This window comes from Elaeis guineensis, chromosome 3 (assembly GCF_000442705.2).
Source record: "Elaeis guineensis isolate ETL-2024a chromosome 3, EG11, whole genome shotgun sequence".
NCBI classification, from domain to species: domain Eukaryota; kingdom Viridiplantae; phylum Streptophyta; class Magnoliopsida; order Arecales; family Arecaceae; genus Elaeis; species Elaeis guineensis.
The window spans coordinates 22526349-22535495 of NC_025995.2; the positions used below are offsets into that span (position 1 = coordinate 22526349).

Sequence of the window (9147 nt, forward strand, 5' to 3'; positions counted from 1 at the left end):
GGCACGTTAGAAATAGCTATATATTTAAGAATGTTGCTTTGTCTCCAAGATTTGTAATAGAGAAAGCTCTTATGCAAGCTACAAAGATCATATATTTTCTCATTATGGGAGATTCCTTGATGGTTAGGGATAAGTAGGACTCCTCTTCAGCTATTGCAACTTGGATAGTTTATCTTATTTAGGAATCCCTACCCCTAAACTACCCCAAGATAAATTTCGACGGCAGTGTGATTGATAATAATAGTAGATATTTTTGTCATTAAAAGATTACATTCTGAGTTAGTGGCTACTGGAGGTACCCCGTTATTTGATATATTTGTGCCATGAGCAAAAAACAGAGGAGCCTAAGAAGGGTTCAAATATGCATGGCTTATATTGGGGGGCTACCCATATTTATTTGAAAGGAGATTCTGCTAGAACGATAGGTTATGATTTGAGATAGGATCGCCAGACAGAATATCATCCTCTGCTCACAGGTATTTGGACTATTTAGAATGTGCGCCTCTTTCATGCTTCATATGTTTACCAATCTACAGCGGACTAATCACTCAATCAGTACTTTATGAATAGGATCAGAAACGACGTCTATCCCTTCTTAGGATATTTTAGTTTCTGATATGGCTGGTTGTGTTCATATCAGATGAGCTTCAGGCTTGAATTATTTATTATTAAAAATAAAAATTAATAAAAATAATTAAATTATTTTTCAAAATTATCTGACAATGTATCAAATGCAACCTCGCTGTTAGCGATGATGTCGCATAAATATCACACGGTCTGGGTTTTAGACGTCTGCACACACCCTCACATGTTGCTCCGAATCCGCCAAAACGCGATTTCTGCCCTTTCCCTCCAACTTCTTTCAAAAATTATCTGCTATCGCTTCTCCATCTCTAGCTCCGAAGTGAAAAGGCTAACCAAGAACAGATGTATCTCCCTCATCGAAAATTGCAAGTCCATGAAGCAACTGAAGCAAATCCACTGCCAAATCCTCGTCTCATCCCTCCACCTAAGCCGGGATGTGATAGATGACCTCATGGTCTTTTGCACCGATCCTGTGTCCGGAGACCTCAACCATGCAACAAAGGTGTTTGAAACCCTCGAGAACCGATCACTTTTCATCTACAACTTAATGATCAAAGCATTCGCAAAGAAGGGGAATCTAAAGAGCGCTCTCCTTTTGTTGGATAGAATGAGGGAGGAGTCTTTGCAGCCAGATAATTTTACGTACCCCTTTGTTTTGAAGGCGATAGGCTGCCTTCACATGGAATTGGAAGGGAGAAAGAACCATGCACTCATTGTTAAAACTGGGCTTGATTTCGATCCATATGTAAGGAACTCACTGATTGGCATGTATGCAGACTTGGGTAGGGTTGAGATTTCACAGTTGTTGTTCGATGAAATGCCTGGAAGGGGTATAATTTCTTGGAATATTCTGATAGCGGGTTATGTTAAAGTGGGAAGTTTTGGGACGCTATCTCTGTTTACTGGAGGATGGATCAGGAGGGTGTGAAGCCTGACGAACCTACTTTGGTGAGTACACTTTCTGCTTGTGTTTCAACAAGGAATTTGGAGTTGGGAACAAGAATTCATCATTATATGAATGAAGAATTTAGATTCAGTGTACCTCTTGGAAATGCTTTGTTGGATATGTATGTGAAATGCGGCCATGTAGATATGGCTCGTAGGTTCTTCGATCGCATGCCAGAAAGAAATGTGATCTCTTGGACTAGCATGGTCTCAGGATATGTGAATTCAGGCCGGTTGGATGAAGCAAGACAGTTGTTCCACCGGAGCCCTGCGAAAGATGTAATTCTTTGGACTGCTATGATTAATGGATATGTGCAGTATAACCACTTTGAAGAAGCTATGGCACTTTTTAGAGAGATGCAGCTGAAAAGAGTCAAACCTGATAAGTACACAGTCGCTGCTCTTCTTACAGCTTGTTCTAGTTTGGAGCACTGGAACAAGGAAAATGGATTCATGGATACATCGAGGACAATATGATAAAAATTGATGCTGTGGTTGGCACAGCACTAATAGACATGTATGCAAAATGTGGGTGCATACAGAAGTCCTTGGATATATTTAGGGGAGTGGAAGGAAAGGACACTGCAATGTGGACTTCAATTATCTGTGGGCTGGCTCTAAATGGGCAAACAAGCAAAGCACTTGAGTTGTTCTCAGAGATGAAAAGCATTGGAACTGAACCAGATGATATCACCTTTATTGGTGTTTTAAATGCTTGCAGTCATGGAGGATTAGTGGATGAAGGTCGTAAGTATTTTGATGCTATGAAGGAAGTGCATCAAATAGAACCCAAATTAGAACACTATGGCTGTTTGGTTGATCTCCTTGGTCGTGCCGGTCTTTTGGATGATGCAGAGAAGTTGATTGGGAATATACCCAATAATAATGATAAAAGTATCTTACCTTTGTGGGGTGCTTTGCTTAATGCTTGTAGAATGCATGGTAATGTCGAGATGGGTGAGCGACTAGCCAAACAAGTAATTGAACTGGAGTTTGTAAATTCTGGTCTACATACTCTTGTGGCTAATATATATGCTGCAGCAGACAGATGGGATGATGTCACCAAAATAAGAAGAAAGATGAAATATCTCGGTATCAAGAAGACGCCAGGTTGCAGTTCAATTGAATTGAATGGCATGATTTATGAGTTCCTTGTAGCCGATACTGCATCTCCTCAAAGAAGTCAGATTTACTCAGTGCTGAACGGTATAAGCAGGCTTATGGACTTGAATGAACAAATTGAGATAAATGATCAAGATATTATTAATACATCATACCTTCTTGAAAGGTGAGATATGATGTTCCAGAGCAAATTGTCCCCTGAAAGCCACTTGACAATAATTCTTGTTTGATTCTGGGAGATTCTGCTGGGAAAACCCTTCAAGCCAAATCTTATTGAAGCAGCCTATACAGTTGACAGTCACACATTTGGTTTTTGAGATGGAATTATTGTCTTGATGCCAGAAGTTGAAGCTTACATAAACTTGACTGACATAGCTCTTTGTGTTTAATGAGGAATACAAGCTTGGAAGCTTGTATTGGTACAAACAGTTCACCCAGCTTGGGGTATTTACATATGAAGGTGCTGCCGACACCTGGACCTGTTGTAACCAGAACTTGTACAAAGTGGAAGTCAGAAGACTCAAAGGATTTTTGAAGAACATGTAGATGATATTCTTAAATTATGTCTTGCTGGAATGTGACTCAGCTTATGTGGCTACTAATTGAATACTATAGGATTCTTGATGCGGAAGATTGACTTTATTGCCTCACATTTTCAGGATGTTACACTGAGGAGATTTTCATCTTGAACAAGTTTGTTGAAGGAGTTAATAGTGACATTATACTTTGTTTGTTCAATTTCTCTTGATGTGCGTTCTTTCACTTTTTCTCAAGTTAATGTATCTCATGTCATTCGGAAGAAGAATATCCTGATTCCTTCATTATAAAAGTGGATATAAACTATATAACAATTTCACCTTTTGGCTCAACTGACCATGCACTGTTCAGAGTACTTTCCAGCATTTCTATCACTTGTCCAGAGATCAAGGTGAGGACTGACTACTCTGAACAGTGTATGATCAATTATTATTTGGTGGTCTTGGGTTTATGTGCCTATTATTTGGGAAAACTTTCCTCTTTTTTTTTCATAATTGACTTAGCAGTTTTATATATGTATTTCCATAATTTTATATATGCTATATAATTGGAAATCCTTCTGCGCTATTCAGTAAAAAAATGAAGCATAGTTTTTTTTTCACAAATGACTAGCAGTCTTATCTCCATAATTTTATATGTCCATATAATTGGAAAGCCTTCTGCTCTTTTCAGTAAACAAATGAAAGCATAACTAATGTAGCCCACTGTATTTGAAATGCAAAGTTGATCTGTGCAGACTCAGGCAAGCCAGGTCCTTGTGGTGTTGACTGTGTTCTAGGTGTTTGAAGGTTACATGTAGAATCATCCCTTTTACTTAACCCAATGCTGTCATTGTATTAGCAAGGGCCTCTCTAAAAATCAGAAACTTAGGAAGATTTTGATGCTTCTGTAATTATAAAAGTTATTGTTAGCCGCAATCTTGGATATGTTGATCTGAAGAGATTATGTGTTCATTTATATTAAGTCGATATCATCCTCAAGTAAGTGTACATCCTTTTATCGATTCTAGAAAGCTGTGCATCCAGGAAATATTATCCCACTTTTCTCCATGCCAACCCATTATTTGTGTATGATATGCTCTAATTGTCTCATTTTCATATTGCTTATTTTCTCTTTCCACAGTGAGTAGTTCATAACAAAAGGGGGAAATAAATTTGCAGAGCATGATTGTGAATGATTCATTTGTTGCTTCATAAATAGGGTGCATGCTCTGGTTTTAAAAGGCACAAGATTGACACGGTTGATCCAACTTTTACTTTTGGAAGATATTAATTTGAGCCATTTGCAGAAAATAGCATCCAGAAAATATTGTGCTGGTGAATGTTTCTTTATCTATTGTGTCTTATAGATCTACATATCATGACCCTGAAAAAGAAGAGGAATGTTTGTCTCAGGTTGGCCAATGGACTATATTGACAAGGTACATATCCTATAAAACTTGTTCAAATTTTTGGATTTCACCAGTTGTGCAACAGATGCACTATAGAGTGCAGGTCTTCTGCCCTACTTCAAGAAAGCGCTGCTTGTAGATTTTGTCAGTAGCTAGCCTCGATGTGCCAAATATGTGACAAGTTTAACTTTTGTTCCCAATAATCTTTATCTGTAGCGGGTTTAATTGCTTAATTTATCCTCAAAGAGCATGCATCTATAACTAGTTGTTCATGTGTCTGGGAAAAGCTTTTGTAGACCTACAGTAATTCATGCACAACTATGCCTAATCTTGCTGATCTAACACTGCAGCAATTCAACCATGAACTAGTACTCAACTCAACTAAGTCTTAACCTCAAACTAGTTGGGGTTGGCTATTGTCATGCCCCGACCCAAGATGGTGAGCCAAAGATCATAACAACCACCGCATACTCAGAGAACTCTCCCCACAAGCATGCAAGACATCTTATCATGCTATCATGAAACAACAGTGGAATAATTAGTCAATAATTTAAATCAAAAATATAACAATCCAAATTTCAACTTTAATATCTCAATAAATTCAACAATGTTCAATAGACCTTATATCAAATTCAATAAGACTTTCAATCTAAAATAAAAGTATGGAGGTTCTGCTTCTAATCACTCTTCCATTTATATCTTGTATCATCTTAATTTCTCAACATCTGTAAAAAATAATAAAATAGGAGGTAATGAGCTAGACAGCCCAGTAAGTAATGATCACTTTAAATAGATTTCATCAGACATTAAAGTAAATAATCATTTATAGAAAATAAGCATATAGAGTTCATCAATTTGAAATCAATTTCAATTATGCAATATAGTTTATGCTAAATTTATTTCTTTTTCAAAAATTCGAGTTTCTTAAGAGATTTCAATTTCTTTCACTCTTAAATTCTTTTCATCAATCATGAGCTATGACCACATTTTTTCTGTGGCAGGATCATAACACTACATATCATCTTGCGGTGGGCTGCGAATCATCTGACAGCAAAGTTCTTCGGAACCGCTGGTCTCGCTGGCGGTTTGTCACTGGTCTCGCTGGCGATATGTTGCTGTTCTCACTGGCGACATAAATTTTTGGGACAAATCAATTGCCAACATATTTGCCCCCATTGGTGGGGTCCTTTATATAGTCAGGTTGTCAATTCATATTATTCTTATATCAAAATTTTTCATAAATCATATCTTTTATTCTTGTTTGATAAGAAAATACATAATCATGTGGTATCGAAATCAATCAATATAATACATAATAAAATCAATATATTCAATTATACTACATCATAACATTTCAAAATAGGATATTTTCAATAACAAAATATCATTCATCAAATTCATGTATCATATCATAAATCATGTCAGAAAAATATATTATAATTTATCGATAAATTTAAAAAAAAATGAAGTATTACTTACCTCATACGCATTCCAATAAATCTACATAATTTTAAAAAAAAATTTTCAAAATTTTTTGTTCATAGATCATATCGCGATATCCCATGATCAAACATCCACAATCCTATACAGGATCAATTTCAATAATTAGAAAGGACATGAATAATTAAGAAAGATAGAATTGATGGATACCCGCATCCTATAGTCCATATTGATCTGATCATCTAATTTCATCTGATCAAAATCCAATTAGGACATAGATGGTCTGAAGTTTGGCTATCGTATTAAATCAAATTTTTAAAATGATAGGATCGAAATTCCTTCATTGAGTTCATAAATCAAGTAGAGCAAAAAATCCATCTAGAAAGAGAACCAGTCTAGAGAGAGAAAATTCTAGAGAGAGAAAGTAAAACTTCTAGCGAGAGAGAGTGGAATGTTCTTAGAGAGAGAAAGTGGGTTTCAAACTCAGAGAAAGGAGAGAGGGAAGGGAGAGAAATTTTTTTTCTTTGTTTTCTTTTCCTTTTCTCCTTTTTCTTTTTTTTCTTCCTTCTCTTATATTTTTTTTTCTTTTCACCGTGAAACAGAGGACCGCATCCTCTGTTTCTCTCTTCCCACGGAACAGGCGGAACAGAGAACTCCATTTTTCTATCCCCGACGCCAAGGAGGGCCTCCTTCCCATCGGGAAGGCTCACAGCTGGAGGAGCAGCGCAAGACCGGGACCGGTGACTCAAGTCCGGCGACCGGCAACGGCAACCGGCGGCAAACACCAAAAACAAAAGAAAGCGAAAACAAGGAAATCCGAATTCAAAGTTTTCAAGAGATATTATGGCAACAATTTTAACAAAAATTCAGCCAAGATTCAAGCTTAAGACCCATAGAACTTTGAGGAAAATTGATTAAAGGAATTTATCTGCTCTTTGATTGGGATTGATCCGATTCTTGATAGCCAAAACAAGGATAAACTGCCAGCAATCCAAGGAAAAATAAGGGCAGCGAATTGATGATTATTTTAGTGAGGAAAAATGAGGGATTTAAGCCTTTAAATAGGCCTTTTAAGGGAGGGAATCTGAGTTTGATTTGGTGTCTTAATCCTAAAGGTTTTAGGATTTGAATCGGTGAAGAATTCTTTCGGGAGTTCTTCCGTGAGTCCCCTTCCACAACAACGCACGTGCTGGTCCCTTTTTTTTTTGGTTGTATGTTTGCTTTAAGATCTGTGCCACTGTTTTGGGTTTTGGGACTTGATTTGGAATGAGGTATTACAGCTATATTACTTCTTTTCCTCCATTCCACTTGATTTAAGGCCATACTTTTTGAGAGATGTTGAGATATCAAATCCTTCCTTGCTAATTTAACTACGAATTAGTAAAACCAATCCATTCTGCAAGGCAAAACAAGTGGAGAAAGCCCTCCAACAGGTGCATAATGCTGCAATAGATAACTCAAGAGGAAGAACTAGAGCTTCTCTTACCCATCCTTCCTAACAATAATGATTCTTTGTATGGTGTGTTTTCATTTCTCACATTCCATCAATAAGTTGTGACTATTCTTTCTGTATATTCTTTGTTTTTTATGTGCCCCTGCACATTAATGCAAGAATGGTCTTTTGATTATGATGCTTGTATATGAATATAGGCAATCTCGGACAAATATTTGAAACTGATTTGGATTGATATGCCAATGCTGCCTAACAAATCATGTTTTTAAAGTTAGCGAACAATACCTGCCAAATGTGTCACTTAAAATTAATGTCAAGATAATTTTAAGCACTTTATTCATTTTTCTGATAAAGAAATAGTGTGAAGGAGGAAGAAATACCATGTCTATATGATTCCTTACCTCCATTTCTTATCTACATGATTCATGCAGATGGCAGGAAGAAATACAATATTTCTAGATGCTATAAGTTGGAGAATTCCCCTGGTTCAGTGATATACCAACCATAATAACTGGAGCAGATGTAACTCATCCTGAAACTAGAGAGGACTCTGATACAGCAGTTGCTGCCTTAATGATATAGCACCTCTTCCATTATTTAGAATTTGTTTGTATAACAAGCTGATGGTGATAGCCCTGACTATATTTTCTCTAACGATCTATGCTTACAGGTTGTTGCTTCTCAAGGCTGGCCTGAAGTGACAAAATATACTGGACTTGGATATACTCAAGCTCATTGACAAGAACTCATTCAGGATGTGTTCAAGACATCGCATGATCCTCAGCAGGGTACAGTTACAGGAGGCATGGTCATGCTTGTTTCTCTTTTCATTGAAAAGGGGACCTTAAATTACATTTACTACAGAGCAATCAGGTTTCTTTCTGGGGGCATGGTGAAGCTGTTGATAGTTAGATTAAGGTTTGGATAGCTGTGATTTGTTGAATGGCAAGTCTATGGTTATTAGAATTTTTTGAAACTAATATTTGCATTCTCATATCAACTACAGAAGCATTAATAGAAAAATTTGCCAATGAAAATATCAAACCATATTCACATAATTTACAAGTAAAATTATTATGGAAAGTCCATCTGTTTTGACATTTTTATTTGTCTTCTTAAGGCTTGCAGCAATAGGAAGCAAGTCAGAATATATAATTGTATAATTATATGTATTTCATCTCTTTACCTCTTTTTATTGTTTTTTTGCCAATATGTCAGCGCCACAGTTGATATATATCGACCAAGATACTGGGATATCTTGAAACATTTTAAAAATGCTTCATCCTTCATTTGTTGCTTTTATTCATTTAACTTGAAGATTTGCCTTTCTCTATCTACTTTATTAAGTTAAGTAGGACATTAATGAAAGTTAACTCTATACATGCTTGTAATTAGCAGCATGCCATTATCACATGTGTGCATTTGTACTGGAAACTTGTGGTTTGAGACCGTTATATTAGATCACATACTTATTAGAAAATCTTGGCCCTTGACCTTCTGTTATAGTGCCAGCCGGTCATATTTACTCTAGTTAGATCCATAACCAGGAGGGAGGGTTCCATTTCAAGAATCAAGTAGATTAAAACTTTCCCTGGGCTTTTGACTTGATTGGCACCTGAGTTCAGCTCTTAACCTGCTACCATGGTTGTAGCTTGGTGGTCAACCCCAAATGCTT

General features: G+C 36.6%; 1 pseudogene; it reads left to right on the forward strand.

Moving 5' to 3' along the window:
• The first annotated feature begins 785 nt into the window (after positions 1 to 785).
• On the forward strand, positions 786 to 3523 carry LOC140856449 (pentatricopeptide repeat-containing protein At1g31430-like; annotated as a pseudogene).
• The last annotated feature ends 5624 nt before the right edge of the window (positions 3524 to 9147 follow it).